The 20,954-nt window shown below is 41.6% G+C and overlaps 1 long non-coding RNA gene across 1 annotated transcript; it reads left to right on the top strand.

The window, feature by feature from the left end:
* The first annotated feature begins 1,808 nt into the window (after positions 1 to 1,808).
* On the top strand, positions 1,809 to 9,913 carry LOC108697154. Its single transcript, XR_001932408.2, has 3 exons — positions 1,809 to 2,602; positions 5,196 to 5,274; positions 9,671 to 9,913. It is a non-coding gene; the product is annotated as an uncharacterized LOC108697154 (long non-coding RNA).
* Positions 9,914 to 20,954: the final 11,041 nt, after the last annotated feature.

The following is a 20,954-nucleotide window of genomic DNA, read 5'->3' as shown; positions in this document are numbered from 1 at the left end:
GAGGAAAGTGTTGGAAGGGTTACTGTCTGCTCTCTCTCATTTCCCTACAGAAATAGGGATTGGTAGCACTAGATAGGTACCTAATATATAGAGACAAGAGGAAAGTGTTGGAAGGGTTACTGTCTGCTCTCTCTCATTTCCCTACAGAAATAGGGATTGGTAGCACTAGATAGGTACCTAATATATAGGCAAGAGGAAAGTGTTGGAAGGGTTACTGTCTGCTCTCATTTCCCTACAGAAATAGGGATTGGTAGCACTAGATAGGTACCTAATATATAGAGAATTTTTGTTTAAAAGATCACTTTACATTAAATAATCATCAATTCACACAGTTCACAAATCATACAACAAAACAGAAATCCCACAAACCCACCCATACACCCTCCATCCCTCTGCCCATTCTTTTCCAACAAACACACCAAATCAAAGGCCAGTTTGCAAAGTCTTGGATTGTCCATACGGCCTTCCTTAACCCACCACCAACCCAAATGAGCATTCCAGAAAAGTCTCCTGGACCAACCTCCTCCAGTTTTCATCACCAAACAAAAACATCACACTTTCATATTCATATCTGAATAGATTCTCCCATGTGACAGAAAGCTGCACCTCCAGCCTATAGAAAAAGAGAGGAGCAGTATCAGTACCCAGGGAGCCATATACATACAATAAGTACATACCTTGAGATGAGGGCATGTTCATGAAGATGAAAGAGTAAGGTTCACATAGGTTCTGATTTGATGATGACCTCTTTATTTCAATTCCCTTCAGAAAACTCAACGGAGCCAGAGCTGCCTTCACTATATTATCTGGGGTAGCGCCCAACTGGCCAAAAGATCTCCTGCACCTATGCTGCCAGATCTGGTACCGCGTGCATGCAAGTATGATATAAATTGTCTCACGGTCCAGTGGGTGGTGTATAGTGGGAACCCCATAGGCTGCATAGTTCAGACTGTTCAGGAGTGGGATATTAAGAGCTGCTGCCATCTGACTATACACATCTCTAGTCACTGGGCAACTGACAAGAAAGTGCTCTTGGGTCTCCACCTCCCCACACCCACAGGGACCATCAATGGTAAGATCAGTCAAGTTGCCTCGGACATACAGTTTCCCTTGGAGTGAAAGCCAACAGTTGTCAAAAAACTTAGGGGCAAGTCTCTTGCCATTAAGAAAGCGAAGGCTTTCCTGAAGGATGTTCCCTACACAGTCTCTCAGAGCAAGAGGAGCAACAAAATAGTTCTTGATCACCCTGTGATACAACTGCCTTCGGGATGATGTTGCCAGCTCATCCACCCGACATCCGACCTCTTCAGAATCCTCATTCATGCCAACAGCATCTCCATGCACCACCCCAGACATGCCACTCGCAGCTGAATGGTTGGACGATACTTCCATTGGGGCAACTGGATCTTCCTGTGACACCAGGTCTTGGGCTTAAGGTGACTTGGTTGGTTGGGCGGCAGGTGACAAAGGAGGGAAATCTTCCTGAATGATGTTAAATTCTTCCCTTTGCTGCTTCTTCTTCTCTTGTTCTGTCACCTCCTGCACATCAAATGCCAGTTCCTGCCAGTGGATCCCGTCCTTCTTCTTACGTTGTTGGTGCTTTCTTGGCTGGAGCTTGTGGCTTCTTGAAATCCCTCTCTGTATCAGAAGAGGCAGAGTAGCTGGTGGTGCTGAGTTTGCGGCTGCGGTATGGCACCTCCTCCCTGAGAGATTTCTGCAGCTTCTCAAACCGCTCCCTGTTTTCAAAAATCTCTCTCCAGGGCCCTGCTTTGCTCAACAGTTTCTCTATGGAGACCTCAGTTTCAAAGAGTTCCCCTTTAAGTGTAATGAGGTCCAGTTCCAGTCTGCCTTTATTTCTCTTATAAGCAGCTCTGATCAGCTTCTGCTGTGCAACAATTTCTGCCTCTTTTTTCCCTTCTGCTTATAGGCCTCAGACAGCTGCTGCAGGATAGGAGCAATATCCTTATGACTGGGTAGCTGGGGGTTTACATCAGTGGGTGCACCCATTCTCCTTTGTGCAGTTGGTTCATATGTTGCACTTAAATCACTGGAGTCCTGGGATTTCTGCTCCCCTTCTGAATCCTCAGCCTCATTGTCTGTATCAGGCATCACATTCCCAACAGCAACAGCTGAGCTTCCCTGATTCCCTCTAGTGGCTGCAGTCAGTTGGGCAGGTAAAGAGTTAAGCTGAGAGTTGGGTTCAGGTGTCTCGTATCTACAGGATCCTGAGCAGTGGATTCCCCGGTCTGTGAAACTTCAGCAGCCCCAGATCTGACAGTTTGGGACAAAATAGCAGCTTCTCCCTTTCCAGCTGGACATTTCCCTGCAGCACAGTCTTCAAGGGGTGTTTCTGGCACGATATATGTATCACCCCAAGTCTGACTTATTTGGCTGCCAGAATAGATGCCTACAGGGGATGATGGGAGTTGTAGTTCATGCACAGACACGCCTCCACCCTGTGGTTCCCCATAACATGTGCCTTTAGCATCCAGTTTGGCTTCAGCCCCCACTGTAACACCAGAAGATGAAGCCCCCAGAGATGCAGAGCGCTGGTGTTTTCTGCTTTTGGGAAGAGGGGATTTAGTACTCACCAGAACGCAAGGTACGTGTTTCCTCCTCAGCTGCTCCCGGGGTAAGTTCAGCCACTTTCTTTTGCCTCTGGGTGTTTCTTCCACTCCTTCTGGTTTCTGATGGCTCAGACTTTCTGCCTCCAGCAGTCTTTTTGTCTGCAGTTTGTTTGGCAGGGACCTGGGCCTCCATCTCACCTGCCTCCACTTCCACTGCAACACAATGGCCTCCACTCAGCTCCACCTGTGCAGGTCTCCCCACACCTCCTCCAACTGATCCAAACTCCAGTGTCTTGGAGTCAGAACCACAATCCAAACTTTCCTCTAGGCTGGGCCCAAAAGCCTGAGCCTGGAGTACTGAAACTGGCTCCACAGAGCCTCCTGGTCTTGGGCTAGAGCTGGTCATGCAGAGAGATCAGATTACACCTGCTCTCTCTCATTTCCCTACAGAAATAGGGATTGGTAACACTAACCTATTCATGGGATGGTGGGAGGATCACTTCATTTACAACAATAATAACCCTTTCAAAAGTCAAATTATTTTTTGGGCACTAAATATTCCACCAACTAATTTGGTGCTTGACAAAAGGAGACTTTGAATCCAACAATGATGAATTTGGACTAAAATTCACACTTTGATAGAACAATAAATAGAGCAGATAGAATAATACAATTATTGTTGAAAGAATAGTAATACTGATAGAAGGTTTTAAATGAGAAACAAACCCTTAATAAAAAAAAAAAAACCCTACCTCCCTACCCTACATAGACCCCCCTCCCCCCCAGCCTAGCTGCCCCCCGGGCAAATGCCCCTAACTCTTTACTTAGTAAACCAGTGTCGCTCTAACATGTATAAAGCATTACCCGGTGGTTTCAATGTCCCAATCTCATATCTAAAAATTGGTCAATAGTTACCTGGGTACAAACCATACATGATGGCAAGTCCCTATCATGAGAACCCTACGCACATATCAAGAGTCTGTTTTTATCAACATTAGTCAAAAAACCCACCTGGGAACCCTTAACCAGTTTTTCAGCGACATGTATGTTGTGTTCTGGCCATTTTGGTTTTACCCGCGTTCAAACCAAATTTTCAAAAATGATTTCCTTTTCCTCAGTAATAGTGATTTGTTTGCCACAGGCAAATTTGGAAAATTTGGAAAAGACGCTCACGTCAAATCCATCGTGCGTCAACACTATTTGGATGCCCATTGACTTTAAAGCCAGCATCAAAATTGACACGGGCTTCAAAATTGACGCGGGAGTCAAAATTCAGGTTTTGCTCATTTTTCGCCGTTTCGCAAATTTTATGGGAAATTTGCAAATTTCTCAACAAAGCGAAACTGGAGAAATTCGCCCATCACTACTCTGTAATAATATATCAATTGCTTGTACTTGATCCCAACTAAGATATAATTAATCCTTATTGGAAGCAAAACCAGCCTATTGTGTTTATTTAATGTTTACATGATTATCTAGTAGACTTAAGGTATGAAGATCCAAATTATGAAAGGATCCATTATCTGGAAAACCCTAGGTCCCGAGCATTCTGGATAACAGGTCCCATACCTTTACATGGTATGCATCATAAGAATTTGATGATTTCTTATTACATTGTCAGTGTCTGTACAGGCATGAAATGCGTTAGGATTTTCCTATGTCCCAGTAAGGTTTTTACTTTATAATTACTGGTTCGGAGCATTTTAGCCTTAAAAAAGTCATTAAAACATAAAAATAAACCCAATAGACATATCCTAGCTGAGATCACGTACAAGCTATGGTTTTCTTATTACAGGTTTGCTATTTATCCAAATAATTTGGAAATCTGTTATCCAGAAAGCTCTGAATTACGTGATGTCCCTCTCCCATAGACTCTATTTTATCCAAATAATCCACATTTTAAAAAAAATATTTCCTTTTTCTCTGTAATAATAAAACAGTAGCTTGTACTTGATCCCAACTAAAATATAATGAATCCTCATTGGAAGCAAAACCAGCCGATTATTTTCTGATAGACTAAAAGTATGAAGATCCAAATTACGAAAGGATCCGTTATCCGGAAAACCCAAGTTCCCAAGCATTCTGGATAACAGGTCCCATACCTGTACAGCGATAAAGGAAGTACTTGAGTCTAGGGGAGATGTCTTACTCGTAATTTTCTGGATTATGGGTATCTGGATAACGGATCCCTTACTTGTATTTATTATTTGGTATCAATGTTGGAATAAAGGTTATTTTTTCTGGTTTATTATTAAACTGGAAATGAGAAAAAAAATAAAGAAAGTTTAGAAATATTCATCAGCTTTAGATTAAAACGTTGCAGAGTTATGATTAATGGTTGAGGGAAAACTTTAAAAAAAGAATTAATTTTAACGTGTCCCTAAAAAAGAAAAAAATAAGGAACAAAGACATTTCTGATTATGTTTATCTGAACGTGGCACATTCAGAGACTTCCGTCTGATAGTTATTCACAAATTATCTTCCTATTGTTTTTCTCGATGGCACAAAATATCACATTTCATTTCCCTCAGATGGAGTTTTGTTTGGGAAATGGAAAATGCTCCTTGTCACATTAAATTCAAAGTGAATTAATCATTTCTCTCCTTTTTTTTTTTTTTTTTCCTACAGTCTTCCATGCGCGAGACCTTTAAACGTTGTTCTACGAAAATGAAAGGTAGTTCAGAGATCTGATGGGAAAATGATAGAGGTATTTGTTTTTATAAGGCTTTTATGCTGTGACTATTATGTTCCTGCCAAAGACACTGGAAAGACATTTTCATGTACATACGTGAGGCTGAATTTTCACTTTTAATATAAACGCAGTCCCTTTAATTTCTTTGGGAAGGGAAGGTATTGCCTCCTAAGTTGTCTACTATATGGCAGAACCTTTGGAATGGGCAGCCTATTGGGACCTCACCCGGCTCCTCTGACCGTGTTACATTCCTCATATGATGCTGTTGGGTCACTCTGTAGACAGTTCACCTGTAGACAAGAGGGAACAATTGGGACAGCTCTCCAGTGACAGTAACCTCTTGTTATCCCGGACAGGAATTTCCACCATAGGCATGGCCTGTGCCCACAGAACTGAGTTACTGCACTAACACTGGTAGACGGCTGCTTCCTTCTGACTCCTAGTTGGGGCTCTTGCGGACCTTTCTAGCTTTTCCTAAACTATATGGTACATCCAGGGCCGCCATTAGAAATCTTGGGACCCTGTACAACAAAATTTTCTGGGCCACCTGGGACTTTGGCTCTTCTGAGGTTCGGGACTTCGGCACTTTGGCGGTCGGGACAGCCAGTCCCCGTTAGTCCCAGGCCTGGTATGATAGTACTTTAATAAAATCCGAACTCCGTGGGTAACGTTTTAGTGGTGCTCTATCTTGGGACTTTTCTGCTCAACAGTTCCATGTATACCAAGCACTTGATAAAGGGGGTTGATCCCCTGAAACGTTGTGCAGTGATCCAAATAAATCACAAAGTTTAAGCACATTTTGCTATGTGTGTGCCATCTGAATCTTCTTGGTTACTGGTATGATAGTACCCCCTGAGCCCCCCTGATGGTGACCCTGGGTACACCTATTGCACCCTATAACATATACTTTCCTATCACTGGCTAAGCTTGTCACATGTCCTTCCAGGGTTGGGCTTCCCTAGTCCAGCAGGACCATGCCCACCTACAACCTGACACCTCCCCTGGTTTCTTGCCCCTTTTTAATATTTTCTCCCTCTAGCTCCCTCTAGTAGTCGGGGTAAAAATTACACTAGCTATACAATTAACAGGACCCTGCTGCCATGGGCGTCCGCAGATAAGGGCAAGGGGGCACTCCCCCCCCCTGGATTTGTCCTTTTTATATAAAGCAAACTGTGTGCGTGTGGAGATAGTGACAGTAGAAGGAGAGTGGGTGGGGCGCTGCAAGTAAGAGCCCCCGAGGATTCATCCAGCCAGCGCCTGCGTTATAAGTGTGTGAGGCACCCAAGGAAGAAGGAGGAGTGAGCGGGGGAGTCACTGGGTCTGGGAACCAGCCAGTGTGATGTTCGTGGGAAAGACGGAGCTCTACCAGTGGCTAATAGGCACTGAGGGCGCTCCATTCAATCTCCTCGGCCTTACCTGCAGCATCTGCCGCAGCTGTCTCTAAAGCAGCATCATGTGCCGGAAAGAGCCCTTCATACTACCAACTGCCCTCAGCATCCTAGCGGCTCTGATGCTGCCCCACGTAATGCCTTGAGCGGCCCAAGGGATGGCACAGGCTACGTAGTGCTACATTTGGCATGGAGTAAACGTCACTTGGGGCTTTTAATATCTCTGCACTACATATCAGCATGCCAGACACAGAGATTTAGTTCAACATTAGATGTAGTTCAACATTATGTGAAGGAGCTCAGTTGGGATAGGTATTGGTACTGCCACCTCCCTCCCCTAAAACTGCCCCGTAGGCCCAACAGCGGCCACTAACTTGTACACTTACTGGCTGCCTGTGTAGCGAATTTTGCTGTTGGATTCTTGGCAAGGGGGAAGGTAATGCGGCCCCCTCATGCCCCCCCCCCTGGAAAAATGTCTGTGGACGCCCATGCCTACTGCCTTCTTGTGGCCAAACCTCTACAGTACAATATCCCAATAATTATAATCTTAAAGGAGAAGGAAAGTCTTCTTGCACTTGGGGTGCCAAATGTTAGGCACCCCCAAGTGATTGTATTGACTTACCTGAAACCCCAGGCTGGTGCTCCTATCAGCAGAAAACTGCACCAGCCCTGGGTTATTCCAGCTTCTTCTCTCTTCAAATTTCCCAGGGCAGACGCATGCGCAGTAGAATGAAAAAGCGACTTTTTAGTTAAGGTTCGGCTTTTCATTCTACTGCGCATGCACAGCCACAGAAGAAAGAGGAAGACGGAAGAGGATCGCTCTATGGTGCTCACTGATATAACCCCGGGCCGGTGCAGTTTTCGGCTGAAAACTCTTTGAAATGAGAATTCAACCATAAAGTAAAAAAACCCGTACCCCCTACCCTACATAGACCCCCTCCTCCCCCCCCCCCAGCCTAGCTGCTAACTTGGGCAAATGTCTCTAACTCTTTACTTACCCCTCGGTGCAGATTCTGTCCAGCAGAGTTCACGGCAGCCATCTTCCGGCTCTTCGGTATCTTTGCAATGAGAGCGGCTCATGTCCATGACTTTCAGCGCATGCACAGTTGTGGCGAAACAGAAAATTGCTCCAACTGCGCCTGCACCGATACGGCACTTCTCGAAGATTACCGAAGAGAAGAAGATGGCTGCCGTGAACTCTGCTGGACAGAATCTGCACCGAGGGGTAAGTAAAGAGTTAGGGGTATTGGCCCGGGGAAGCAGCTAGGCTGGGGGGGGAGGAGGGAGGGGGTCTATGTAGGGTTTTGTTTACTTTATGGTTGAATTCTCCTTTAAACCTTCAAGACCCCACATGCATACATAACAGACATTTAACATTTGCATTCTTATACATTTACACTAAACTTTTCCACATTACACAATCATAGTAATGAAACTCTACGGTGGTATTAGGGAGAGACTGGGTTCCATGGTACTTGTTGTCAACTTTTAATCCTCTACCATAAATCTTTGGGTGAATCTAGTATTTACAGGTGTAGGGGACTGGTAAATTAGTCTCCAATTATTATTTAACAGGCAGTCCCCTAGTGTTATAGACTCCTAAGGGCTATTCCACACGGGGAGATAGCGGCGCGTTTGCGGTCGCGGTGACAAAGCGCCGCGACAGTCGCCGCGACCGGCGCAGGCGACAGTTTTGTATGGGCGCCTATGTAAAAACGCCTGTGCTAACCACACGAGGCGATGCGCTTTTCAACAGTCGCCTGAAATGCCTCGCCAGGCTTTTTCAGGCGACTGTTGAAAAGCGCATCGCCTCGTGTGGTTAGCACAGGCGTTTTTACATAGGCGCCCATACAAAACTGTCGCCTGCGCCGGTCGCGGCGACTGTCGCGGCGCTTTGTCGCCGCGACCGCAAACGCGTCGCTATCTCCCCGTGTGGACTAGCCCTAAACTAGGTTCTAAAATACAGTTAGGAGGGGGCCCTGTTTCCTAATCCTGCCTTTAGCTATCTCCCTGTAGTTTAATAAGTGTCCAGTACATAGGCCTGAGCAGCCATGGGCTCATGGTCTATTTTGTTAAGCCCCTTACCTGAGCAGGCAGGAATCGAGAAGTGGAACCTAGACAGGTCAGGTCTAGTAAGGATAGGCTACTCATCATAATAGGTCACTCTAGGAGCTAAGCAGCCTGAGGCTCCACTGAGGAGTGTGAGTGGGATTAAGATCCCTGGTTCCAATTGCCCTTTACCCTAAAAAACCTAAAAACGAATGCAGCTAAAAATGCCATATTTTATATACTGAACTTACTGCACCAGCCTAAAGTTTCAGCTTGTCAATAGCAGCAATGATCCAGGACTTCAAACTTGTCACAGGGGGTCACCATCTTGGAAAGTGTCTGTGACACTCACATGCTCAGTGGGCTCTGATTGGCTGTTGAGAAGCTAAGCTTAGGGCTCGTCACTAATTATCCAGCAGAAAATGAGCTTCCCTGGCTGTAATATAAACTGATGCTACAGGTTTGCTGATTATTAAATTCTGATGCTAATTGCACTGGTTTCTGTGCTGCCATGTAGTAATTATGTGTATTAATTACTAATCAGCCTTATATTGTGACATTTCTATTCTATGTGTACTGTATATTGTGAGTGGGTCCCTAAGCTCAGTAAGTGACAGCAGCACAGAGCATGTGCAGTGAATCAGCAGAAAAGAAGATGGGGAGCTACTGGGGCATCTTTGGAGACACAGATCTTTACTGCTAAAGGGCTGTGGTTGCCTTGGGCTGGTACAGAAGCACAAAACATCATGAACAACATTTCTAGCTACTTCTTTAGTTAGGCTTTAGTTCTACTTTAAATAATCACTGTTAGATAAAATATCTCCCCAGTTTTCAAAAATACAAGAAGGCCCTATCAGAAGAATCCTGCCTTCTCCTGGGTTCCTTTTCTTGCTTTATGCTATTATACACAATTTTATTTAGCCCTGAACACATAAACATCACTGTTATATCACCCTGCTTATGTTTTATTACAGTATAATTTCAGGAAAGCCAGAGCTGAACATTAATCCCTCTATGGACGGCCAGAGAGTGCAATGAAAGACTTGCATGGAAGCTTTATGTCCCTTGTAATCAATATTCATATGTTAAGAGTCGGAATTTGATATAAATATTCATGTATTTTCTATGTTTCATAATGTCCCCTGAAATGACTAATGTACTTTTACCACTAATTCAAAATGATCATTATATTAAAATAAAATCTTTTTTTAAAAATTGCAGACCGCTTCGCATTTAATGCTTGCTGCCTATTATGCGCAGGTTTGATGATGTAATTATCGTTGTAGCATAAATACACTTCCCTACATCTTTCCAACAATCCCATTGGATACAGAGCTGCTGATACAATTGTGCCATTCGTTAGGGCTCTTACTCACTGGCGTTCTGACCTGCGCTCCCCTGCGTTCCGTTTTTCGGCGTTCAGCCGCAGGGGAGCGCAGGAATAGACGCATTTAATTATTTCAAATGGGGCTGTACTCACACAGGCGCATGTAGGCGCCGAATGCAGGAAAAATGCAGCATGTTGCGTCTCAACCTGTCTATTCCTGCGCTCCCCTGCGGCTGAACGCCGAAAAACGAAACGCAGGGGAGCGCAGGTAAAAACGCTCATGTGTAAGAGCCCTTACTAGGCTGGTGTTAAAACCCTTAAAGGGATGGTTCACTGTTAGTTTAACTCGTAATATGTTATAGAATGGCCATTTCTAAGCAACTTTTCAATTGGTCTTCACTTTTTCTTTTTTTACAGTTTTTGCATTATTTGCCTTCTTCTTAGCCTTTCCAGCTTTCAAATGTGGGTCACTGACCCCATCTAAAAACAAATGCTCTGTAAGGCTACAAATATATTGTTATTGCTACTTTTTATTACTCGTCTTTCTATTCAGGCCTCTACTATTCATATTCCAGTCTCTTATTGAAGCCAATGCATGGTTGCTAGGATAATTTGGATCCTAGCAACAGAGTGCTACAATTGCAAACTGGAGAGCTGCTGAATAAAAAGCTATATAACTCAAAAACAACAAATAATAAAAAAAAAAATTCTTAAAATATCCCTCCCTACACAAAACCAAATATTAACTCAAAGGTGAACAACTCCTTTAACTGCTTCTGTCTGTGAGAGATCCCTTGTGCTGAAATGACTAATCAAAAGGATTGTCATTTGGTCAAAAAAAAAAAAATAAACTCTTGCTATAAAAATTGACTTGTTCAATTGACTAATTAGTTCCCCATCTGGACACTTGTATTTGTTGATTACGGTCTCAGGATTCCTTTAATTACAGTATTATGCATCCTTGAAATGGTGTTAATTGCTTGTCTGCTGTTCATAAGCAGTTTTCATTTTATTGCAATTTAAAGGGAAAATATTAGCAATTTGTAATTAGCAGTTTTATTTCACTGGAGCGCAGTAAAACATGCCAACATAGGTTTTATTGTATGGAGCCTTATGTAGTTACTGTTACATTAAAATTCCTGTGCAGAATTGTGCTTAGTACAGGAGAATACTTATGCTGCCATCATTTTATGCGATCTCTCTCTCTGTACAGACTATGAGCAAACTTAGGGGCTGTTCCTGCTGAATTGTGCTTAGTACAGGGGAATACCTATGCTGCCATAGTTTTATGGGATCTCTGTGTACAGACTATGAGCAAACTTAGGGACTGTTCCTGCTGAATTGTGCTTAGTACAGAGGAATACCTATGCTGCCATAGTTTTATGGGATCTCTCTGTACAGGCTATGAGCAAACTTAGGGACTGTTCCTGCTGAATTGTGCTTAGTACAGGGAATACCTATACTGCCATAGTTTTATGGGATCTCTCTGTACAGACTATGAGCAAATTTAGGGGACTGTTCCTGCTGAATTGTGCTTAGTACAGGGAATACCTATACTGCCATAGTTTTATGGGATCTCTCTGTACAGACTATGAGCAAATTTAGGGGACTGTTCCTGCTGAATTGTGCTTAGTACAGGGAATACCTATGCTGTCATAGTTTTATGGGATCTCTCTGTACAGGCTATGAGCAAACTTAGGGGCTGTTCCTGCTGAATTGTGCTTAGTACAGGGGAATACCTATGCTGCCATAGTTTTATGGGATCTCTGTGTACAGACTATGAGCAAACTTAGGGACTGTTCCTGCTGAATTGTGCTTAGTACAGAGGAATACCTATGCTGTCATAGTTTTATGGGATCTCTCTGTACAGGCTATGAGCAAACTTAGGGGGCTGTTCCTGCTGAATTGTGCTTAGTACAGAGGATACCTATGCTGCCATAGTTTTATGGGATCTCTCTGTATAGACTATAAGCAAACTTAGGGGCTGTTCCTGCTGAATTGTGCTTATTACAGGGAATACCTATGCTGCCATAGTTTTATGGGATCTCTCTGTACAGACTATGAACAAACTTAGGGGGCTGTTCCTGCTGAATTGTGCTTAGTACAGAGGAATACCTATGCTGCCATAGTTTTATGGGATCTCTCTGTATAGACTATAAGCAAACTTAGGGGCTGTTCCTGCTGAATTGTGCTTAGTACAGGGGAATACCTATGCTGCCATAGTTTTATGGGATCTCTCTGTACAGACTATGAGCAAACCTAGTTGTTTGTTTTCCAGCTATAGATGAGGAGACCTATGTTCCTGCTTCCTCTTTCTGGTGTAGGAGAATTAGCAGGTCATTGCCTGCCTTAACTTAACCTGCATGAAGTGAACTCTGAACCAAATATCGTAGGGCAGCCCACTAATAAAATCTTTGCTCTGGACCTTCAGGTGCCTTTATTGCCCTTATTAATTCAATGTCTTTATCAGGAATATAATAACATTCAGGCAAAAAGTAATACCAAATGAAAAAGGCTGCAGCTTTGGCTCTGGATTAAAATATTACAGAGATATTTCCCTTCATCCCCAAGCACGTTTTATTCTCACAGGTAAGTATTCCAGAAAAACGTCTATAAGTTATTAGGACATTTTAGTAGGTAGTTTATGGAACACATTGAACCAATATGGAAGCTCTGTGCAGCCTTGGAATTGCCCGTCTCAATCACTTCTACTAGTTGGTTTCACCGGGGCCTCGATATGCTGTAACTTACGCTGAAAGTTTCCTATATTTACAGAGTTTTTCCCTAAACTAAAAAGCTTTCGGTGCTCTGTACCCTACTAGTCATTTTTATTGTCGATTTTAGAGGATTAAAGCTATTATTCAGGGGTGCGTCTATTCAGATCCAGGTTAGTATGAAAAGAGATATAGTGCAATTGTATACATTATTTTAATCATATAAAAGTAATTACATGTGTTTCTCCATTTCAATATATTTCAAACACTGTGAAAAAAAAAAAAAATATATATATATATATGTGTATATATATATATATACAAATATATATATATGTATATATATATATATGTATATATGTATATATATATATGTATATATGTATGTATATATATGTATATATGTATATATAACAAGCAAGCTGGAGCACTCACTTGAAAACTGGGTCAACTGTCTGGGTGCTGGTTATATAATAATATAAATAACAAAAAAGAACCGCACTCACAGGACTTGATTTGGTGCAAATAAAGTGGTTTATTCCAAAGGAATTCCCCAGGAATAAAACCACTTTATTTGCACCAAATCAAGTCCTGTGAGTGCGGTTCTTTTTTGTTATTTATATGTGTGTATATATATATATATATATATATGTATATATGTATATGTGTATATATATATATATATATATATATATATATATATATATATATATATATATATATATATATATAAACAAACTACTGGATAGGTGCACTCAGAAAGCAATGGGAATGCCTAGGTGCTGGAACATATATCAATATCAATACAGCAAAGAAATCCGCACTTATAGGTCTTTTGTGATGAAAAAAACGGGTTTATTCAACGTTTCGGCTAGAGCCGTCATCAGGAAGGCATACCTCTTAACTGTCCCTTTTTCAGAGGGACAGTCCCTCTTTTGACAGCTCAACCCGCAGTCCCTCATTTGTACTGGAAAGTCCCTCTTTTCTCTGCACTGAACAGCCAGAAAAAGAAACAAAGTTTCTCACTTAATTGGCTTTTAGCAGAGAGCCCAGAACAGCCACAGGTGCAAATAAGATACTTTGTAACAATTTTGAGACACAAAAACACAGTTTAGATAAGGAGAAATATTTTCAAACTTTCATAACCTGCCAAATGTTGTAAAACGGACATGGTAATTAGGGGGTGTGGCCACAGAAAGGGGTGTGGTCAAAAAAATTGCTGCGCTACGTGCGGAAAAAAATTGTTTGTCCCTCATTTTACTTCCAAAATGTTGGGAGGTACGATGCATGCTAGTCAATGCTGCTCCCTTATGCACCCCTATGGGCACTTGGTATATCCCGGCCCCCAGCAGACTGCTCACCCTCAGCTCCAGCTCAGTGCGATGCACCCAAGCACTTGTTGACGTCCAACTCGTGGAATAGGATCTGCAGGCGTTTTTCCTGCATAAAACTCCCCCACACGGATCCGCCGCCAGAGCAGCAGCCAGGGAAGGAGAGGCCAGGTACTCGTGGGAATGCGGCGCGTCACCCACAGTGTCACATGATCCACACAATCCAATCAGGTCGACCAGCGCTGTTCGGAGGCTCGTGCGGTGCGTCTCATTAGGCATCATTTTGTTCGCTGCTTCAGCCGCGAGAGTTGGCTGACAGGATGCGGGACATCAGAGTCCACTATCCGGGACAGCGGGACAGACAGCCAAAAACGGGACTGTCCCGCGGAAAACGGGACGGTTGGGAGGTATGTTATGGACGATACTATTGGAGATTAAATGGCAACATGAGTCTTGATGTCCCACAATGCAAACACTTGTTTTCCCAGTGTTCTATGCAAAGTCCCAATAATTCTTAGATTTTTAGAGCAAAACTGCAGCCTCTTTATTTATCTTCTTCCTCTGCAGTTTATTTATTGCGCCTGAGCATTTGTGACCATTCCCCATCATATATTCTTTCTGCGATCCAATGCTAAAGGTTCCTTTGCTTTCTGCACCATGAGAAATTCATTCTACTTAGAATGTAGATACATAGCGGCTTTCAGGGAAAACGGAATTTTAAAAAGATTGAATATATTTCTCTGGTATTTACATTCCTAGGGAAGATACACTGCAGCCTTATGCTTTATGGCCACTCACCCAGGGTCACTTTTCATTTCTAGCGCTCAATTCCTAATCCTGGAAAAGGGTGTCAAAAATGGATGGGTTTTTATATGAGCACAGTGCGCATCTATAAATAATTCCCCCTGGGCTCTCACACAACTATTCAATGTCTGTGCAGGTTCTGCTTTACCCCACTGTGCCAACAAATCTAATTAATACAAATAAGTCAGCAAAGTGGCCTTGTTGACTCACCAAAAATGAGGTTTATTAGCGTTCCCTGTATAACTCAGCCTGCAGCCTTGTGCCTTTATATGGTCACAGAACAACCCCTCAGTGACTTCTAATATCCTTATCATTTACAGTAGGGGGTACATTATCCCTTATAATACATGAGTGATACTCAGAGTCCCCTGTATAACTCAGCCTGCAGCCTTGTGCCTTTATATGGTCACAGAACAACCACTTAGTGACTTCTAATATCCTTATCATTTACAGTAGGGGGTACATTATCCCTTATAATACATGAGTGATACTCAGAGTTCCCTGTATAACTCAGCCTGCAGCCTTGTGCCTTTATATGGTCACAGAACAACCCCTCAGTGACTTCTAATATCCTTATCATTTACAGTAGGGGGTACATTATCCCTTATAATACATGAGTGATACTCAGAGTTCCCTGTATAACTCAGCCTGCAGCCTTGTGTCTTTATATGGTCACAGAACAACCCCTCAGTGACTTCTAATATCCTTATCATTTACAGTAGGGGGTACATTATCCCTTATAATACATGAGTGATACTCAGAGTTCCCTGTATAACTCAGCCTGCAGCCTTGTGCCTTTATATGGTCACAGAACAACCCCTCAGTGACTTCTAATATCCTTATCATTTACAGTAGGGGGTACATTATCCCTTATAATACATGAGTGATACTCAGAGTCCCCTGTATAACTCAGTCTGCAGCCTTGTGCCTTTATATGGTCACAGAACAACCCCTCAGTGACTTCTAATATCCTTATCATTTACAGTAGGGGGTACATTATCCCTTATAATACATGAGTGATACTCAGAGTTCCCTGTATAACTCAGCCTGCAGCCTTGTGCCTTTATATGGTCACAGAACAACCCCTCAGTGACTTCTAATATCCTTATCATTTACAGTAGGGGGTACATTATCCCTTATAATACAGAGTGATACTCAGAGTTCCCTGTATAACTCAGCCTGCAGCATTGTGCCTTTATATGGTCATAAATATGATAACAATTATCATATTCTAACCATATGGGGAATATGATTTTTTCCATATTACTCAATTCACAGAAATGATACTCTAGGGGGCAGATTTATCAAAGGTCAAAGTGAATTTTCGAATGAAAATAATTTGAATTTCAAGCTATTTTTGTGTAATTTGAATAGGGAATTGTCCAAATTCGTTTCGATTCAAATTTGAAACAAATAAAAAAAATGAGAATATCAAAATTTATCATATACTCTCTCTTTAAAAATTCAACTTCGACCATTCGCCATCTAAAACCTGCTGAATTGCTGTTTTAGCCTATGGGGGACCTCCTAGAACCTATTTGGAGTCATTTGGTGGACTTTGAAAAATCAGAGTTTTTTTGGGGAAGAATTTCGAATCGAATTCGATCGAATGCACTATTCCTTGGAGTCGTACAATTCGAATTTGGCCGAATACGAACCTATTCAATTGAAAATGGACCTGTTCGAACAAAAAAAAACTTCGACTTAATTTCGGTTGGTCTTTTTAAATTTTTTTTAAAGTTTTTTCAATTTGAAATTCGAAACCCTTGATAAATATGCCCTTAAGTGAGTGTTTTACTGATAATAATTTAACTACTACTTTGGTATTTAGAAATGGCATTTGGTGGGACAAAAACAGTGGCCTAAGAATTCTGGGAAGTCGAGAAACCAATGTTTCCTTAAATGGCAGCTTAAACTTAAAAATCAACTTCTAGCATGACAATGGACACCAACAAGATTAGCTGGGCTCAATTACCGGTAACCCAAAAACCAGATAGCATGGAGTTGATTAGAATAGGTCCATCTATATAATATACAAAAATTAATTTAATGATGAACATTTCCTTTAAAGGGATCCTGTCATCAGAAAACATGTTTTTTTTTCAAAACACATCAGTTAATAGTGCTACTCCAGCAGAATTCTGCACTGAAATCCATTTCTCAAAAGAGCAAACAGATTTTTTTATATTCAATTTTGAAATCTGACATGGGGCTAGACATTTTGTCAATTTCCCAGCTGCCCCATGTCATGTGACTTGTGCCTGCACTTTAGGGGGCAAATTCACTAAGGCGCGAAGCGCCGAATGCTAGCGTTAATTCGCTAGCGTTTGGCATTTTCGCTTCTGCGCAAATTCACTAACGAACGCTGGCGTAGTTTCGCTAGTGTTACTTCGCAACCTTACGCCAGGCGAATCTTCGCTAGCGACGAAACTACGCAAATTCACTAACTTGCGCAGTGTAGCGAACGCTACCTTTTACGCTAGACTTCCTTCGCCACCTCAGACCAGGCGAAGCGCAATAGAGTAGATAGGGATTGTTTCAAAAAAAGTCAAAATTTTTTCTAAGTCCCAAAAAACGCTGGCGTGTTTTCTACATGATGGCTGATAGGATGTAAAAGATCGAAAATTTTTTGGGGCTCCCCTTCCTCCCCCCTACATTTCCTGACTCATGTCAACTTACCTAGACAGTGGGCACATGTGTAGGGCAAAATAAAATTTTTATTTGCTGATTTGAAGGTTTTCTAGGCATTTGTAGTGCAGATACGTGTTCCTCCATTGAAATTTGAATTTCGCGCCGTATGCAAATTAGCCTTCGCTAGCGTAACTTCGCTTTATATAGCGAATCAACGCTAGCGCAACTCCGCAACCTTACGCTATCCCTGTGCGCAACTTCGGATTTTAGTGAATTTGTGGAGCCCTGGCGAAACTACGCCTGGCGAAGTACGGCGAAGTGCGGCGAAGTTGCTTCTGGCGCAACTTCGCATCTTAGTGAATTTGCCCCTAGGAGAGAAATGCTTTCTGGCAGGCTGCTGTTTTTCCTTCTCAATGTAACTGAATGTGTCTCAGTGAGACATGGGTTTTTACTATTGAGTGTTGTTCTTAGATCTACCAGGCAGCTGTTATGTTGTGTTAGGGAGCTGCTATCTGGTTACCTTCCCATTGTTCTTTTGTTTGGCTGCTGGGGGGAAACGGAGGGGGGTGATATCACTCTAACTTGCAGTACAGCAGTAAAGAGTGATTGAAGTTTATCAGAGCACAAGTCACGTGACTGGGGGCAGCTGGGAAATTGACAATATGTCTAGCCCCATATCAGATTTCAAAATTGAATATAAAAAAATCTGTTTGCTCTTTTGAGAAATGGATTTCAGTGCAGAATTCTATTATTCTATTAACTGAAATTTTTCCCATGACAGTATCCCTTTAAGTCTGTGCCACTGGTCACCTTGCTGTTCTCCCTCCCCACACTGAGGACAACCTACGGAACATTAAAGTGCCTGGAAAAAATAAGAGATATTAATACAAATGACAGGGACAATCAGTTTGTCAAAATAACCTCCAGTTATAAAAGCCATATGTCAGTTCATAATAACACTGGAAACATCATTTTGCGCCAGGGAAGAAATAATGGTATGATTCTTTGGACAGATGGTAATTCCTCAACCATGTCCCTTCCTGATGTCTGTCATTTCCCCTGATGGCTTTGTTATAAAACGAACGTTGATAGTTCAACAGAACAACAGGATACAATGTCCTACAAGAAAACATTGCCATTCCTTTCATTCAAAGCGCTATCATTATCACCGCTGGGGCCGAGCAAGAATTGTCATCATTGTGAGCGGCGCATTATTAAACATTAGAAAACATGGCGATATGGCGGCACGAAAAATAATTAAACCTTGATTGTTTCTAAGCGAAGAACTGGAATTCATCTTAAAAATATTTACAGCAGAAGAGAGATTCATTGATGGACAATGAGAGCCCCATTTATACATTGTTACAATAGAATTCAATTCTACCTGGATATTTTATTTGCCGGAAAAAAAAACTGTTCTGTTAACCTTGAGAAAAGTGAAATTGTTATCAGTACAGGAATGGGGTTATCCAGAATGCTCGTAACCTGGGGTTTTCCACATAAGGGATCTTTCCATAATTTGGATCTTCATACCTTTTAAGTCTACTAGAAAATCATTGTAAACATGAAATAAACCCAATAGTCTGGTTTTGCCTCCAATAAGAATTAATTATAGGACAGATTTATGAAGGGTCAAATAATTTTTTCCATGAATATTTGCGTTTTTGGTCATTTTTGGGTTTAAAAGAAACGCGAATGATTTGAGTTTTTTTTAAAAATAACTTGAATATTCGAGATTTATTATACTATATTAATGGCAGAGGTTCCTTGAACCCTTTGAAGGTTTTAACAGCCTGTTTGATATTCAAGTTTTTTTCAGAGGGTTTTGCCCAAAAACTTCAATGATTTCAGCGATTCAGTTTTTTTTTTTTTGCACAAAACTCGATTAATTTGAGTTTTTTGGTTGTGGGACTCGAACGCACAGAATCGTGTTTTTGTCATTTGAGTTTTTTCTCAAATAAGAGTTTCCAGGTCATTCCAGTTCATTCGAGATAAAAAAAAAACTCTTAACACTCAAACTTTGATAAATAACCCTCTAGATCTTAGTTGGGATCAAGTACAAGCTATTATTATTATTACAGAGAAAAAGGAAATCATTTTTTAAAATTTGGATTATTTGGATAAAATGGAGTCTATGGGAGACGGCCTTTCCACAATTTGGAGCTTTTTGGATAAGGGGTCTCCAGATACCTGTACTAGAATGGAAATTGCACTAAAAGATCATAATTGATGTAATACAGGTATGGGATCGGATATCCAGAGCCTTTCATTCAAAGCGCTATCATTATCACCGCTGGGGCCAAGCAAGAATTGTCATCATTGTGAGCGGCGCATTATTAAACATTAGAAACATGGCGATATGGCGGCACGAAAAATAATTAAACCTTGATTGTCTCTAAGCGAAGAACTGGAATTCATCTTAAAAATATTTACAGCAGAAGAGAGATTCATTGATGGACAATGAGAGCCCCATTTATACATTGTTACAATAGAATTCAATTCTACCTGGATATTTTTTTGCCGGAAAAAAAACTGTTCTGTTAACCTTGACAAAAGTGAAATTGTTATCAGTACAGGAATGGGGTTATCCAGAATGCTCGTAACCTGGGGTTTTCCACATAAGGGATCTTTCCATAATTTGGATCTTCATACCTTTTAAGTCTACTAGAAAATCATTGTAAACATGAAATAAACCCAATAGTCTGGTTTTGCCTCCAATAAGGATTAATTATGGAACAGATTTATAAAGGGTCGAATCATTTTTTCCATGAATATTTGCGTTTTCGAGTTGTCGTTTTTGGTCATTTTTGGGTTTAAAAGAAACTCGAATGAATTGAGTTTTTTTTAAAAAAAAATAACATGAATATTCGAGATTTATTATACTATATTAATGGCAAAGGTTCCTTGAACCCTTTGAAGATTTTAACAGCCTGTTTGATGTTCAAGTTTTTTTCAGAGGGTTTTCCCCTAAAACTTGAATGATTTCAACGATTAGAGGTTTTTTTTTTGCACAAAACTCGATTAATTTGAGTTTTTGGGTTGTGGGACTCAAACGCACAGAATCGTGTTTTTGTCATTTGAGTTTTTCCTCGAATAAGCGTTTCCAGGTCATTCCAGTTCATTCGAGGTAAAAAAAAAAATCTAACACTTGAACTTTGATAAATAACCCTCTATATCTTAGTTGGAATCAAGTACCGGGCCCGGACATGAAGGGGGGGCCGGCAGCGCTGCATTTTTTGAAGATCTGGGCCCCCCTTCATGCCCCCCCCGGCCGAGCCGTACGTCTTGCCTCTTGCGTTGCCGAAACGGAAGTGCAGAAAAGTCGAAGCTGATGCGCCGAAAAGACCCGAAGTCACGGAAAAAGCCGAAGTCACGAAGCGCCGAAAAGACCCGAAGTCACGAAAACAGCCGAAGCCGAAGTCCTGAAGCAGCATCAGTTTGTGTTTTTTTT

Source organism: Xenopus laevis, chromosome 1L, assembly GCF_017654675.1.
Source record: "Xenopus laevis strain J_2021 chromosome 1L, Xenopus_laevis_v10.1, whole genome shotgun sequence".
NCBI lineage: Eukaryota > Metazoa > Chordata > Amphibia > Anura > Pipidae > Xenopus > Xenopus laevis.
Note: the sequence above shows the minus strand (reverse complement) of the source record. Positions and strands in the feature narration are given on the sequence as shown.